General features: G+C 44.2%; 1 protein-coding gene across 5 annotated transcripts in view; it reads left to right on the top strand.

Annotated features, from left to right (window-relative positions):
* Nucleotides 1–105: 105 nt before the first annotated feature.
* Nucleotides 106–1,408, top strand: part of Xrra1 (X-ray radiation resistance associated 1) — a 63,069-nt gene continuing 61,766 nt past the window's right edge. For all 5 annotated transcript variants that reach the window (XM_040284943.2, XM_040284945.2, XM_078046672.1 and 2 more), the window contains exon 1: nt 106–314. The gene's annotated coding sequence lies outside the window, so the exon portion shown is untranslated. The remainder of the gene's footprint in view (nt 315–1,408) is intronic.

The raw sequence follows: 1,408 nt of genomic DNA, 5'->3' as shown, positions 1-1,408 counted from the left end.
CGATTGGCTGAATTTGCCGGCGTGACGCGCCGCTCGGAGTCCTTCGGGATCCGTAGTTCGGGGCGAGATGACGCGAGGTTATAAGCGGAAGTGACCGCGGAGCTTGCCGGGACTTGTAGTTAGAAGCTCCGGCTGCCGGTTGCTGCCTACACGGCCAGCCGCGGCGTCGCGGTTACTAAGGAGTAAGGAAGGTAGTGGCAAGCGCCACCGTGGAGCAGCTCCGAGATTTCCGCGAGCCTCGCAGGCGCGCGTCCCGCCTGACCCGGTCGTCGCCTCCGCGGACCCCTCGAAGGCGGAAGCGACGGCGGAGGCAGGTGCGGCTGGAAACTTCATTTGCGTAACTTAGTCTTCCCGCCCCAGATGTGGAGTCTCCAAAGGAGCGAGGATAGAGCTATCCTTCATCCTTTCCTACCTGTTAGGGCACTTAACCGATTATTCTCTCAAGCGACTGTCATTTTAGCTGTAAGCAATATTGCATGTAGAATTCACATTTCGGAGTGATAAATGTTTGCCAGGCCAGAACCACCCTGTCAGATGAAGAAACTGTATGTATCAAAACCCAGTTTGAAGCCAGGTTTTGTTGTTGTTGTTGTTGTGTTTTGTTAGAGCTTTTACAATTTTAGGATATAGTCATATTCTAGATTTTAATCAATTATCAATTTATTTTTCCACAAAGGTTTTCCACAAATATTTATTGAGCACCAATATTACCTGGCATTGTACTAAAGAATACAAAGGGAACACAATACACCTGGTTGAGCCAGCTTGGTGATACACACCTGTAATTCCAGTGACTCAGGAGGTTGAGGCAGGAGGATCACAAGTAAAGGCCATCCTCAACAACTTAGGGGGCCCCTCAGCAACTTGGCAAGAGCTCGTCTCAAAAAAAGTAAAACAAAAAAGAATTGGAGATGTAGCTCAGTGGTAAAAGGTCCCTGGATTCCATCCACAATACAAAAGGAAGGAAGGGAGGAAGGGAGGGATAAAATCAATTACTACTCTAGAGACCTAGAGTTATCACACAGTAGTATTACATTATACTCTGTTACATTTCATTGTACCTTTTTTTTTTAATCCCTGTGTCCCTGTCATAAGTATCCAAATGGAACAAATTCTTAATGAATTGCTTAATATGGAGCATGCCCTGTTCTAGTCAGTCAGGATACATCTCTGAATAAAATGGACAAAAACCTGTCTTGAAAAAGTTAACATTCATATGAAAATAATGACCATTAAATAATATCAGATTAGATTTCTTCACCTCTGTTGGGAGAGGAAGGCCACTTGGATGGATTCTTCTGTAGCTCTTTGTTGTTGCTGTTCATCTTTTGTAATTTCTCATTTTTCACATTTATTTCAGTGCAATATAATTGTACATAACAGTGGGATTTGTTTTTACATATTTGTG

This window comes from Ictidomys tridecemlineatus, chromosome 4 (genome assembly GCF_052094955.1).
Source record: "Ictidomys tridecemlineatus isolate mIctTri1 chromosome 4, mIctTri1.hap1, whole genome shotgun sequence".
NCBI lineage: Eukaryota > Metazoa > Chordata > Mammalia > Rodentia > Sciuridae > Ictidomys > Ictidomys tridecemlineatus.
This window is presented reverse-complemented; position numbering and strand designations above follow the sequence as displayed.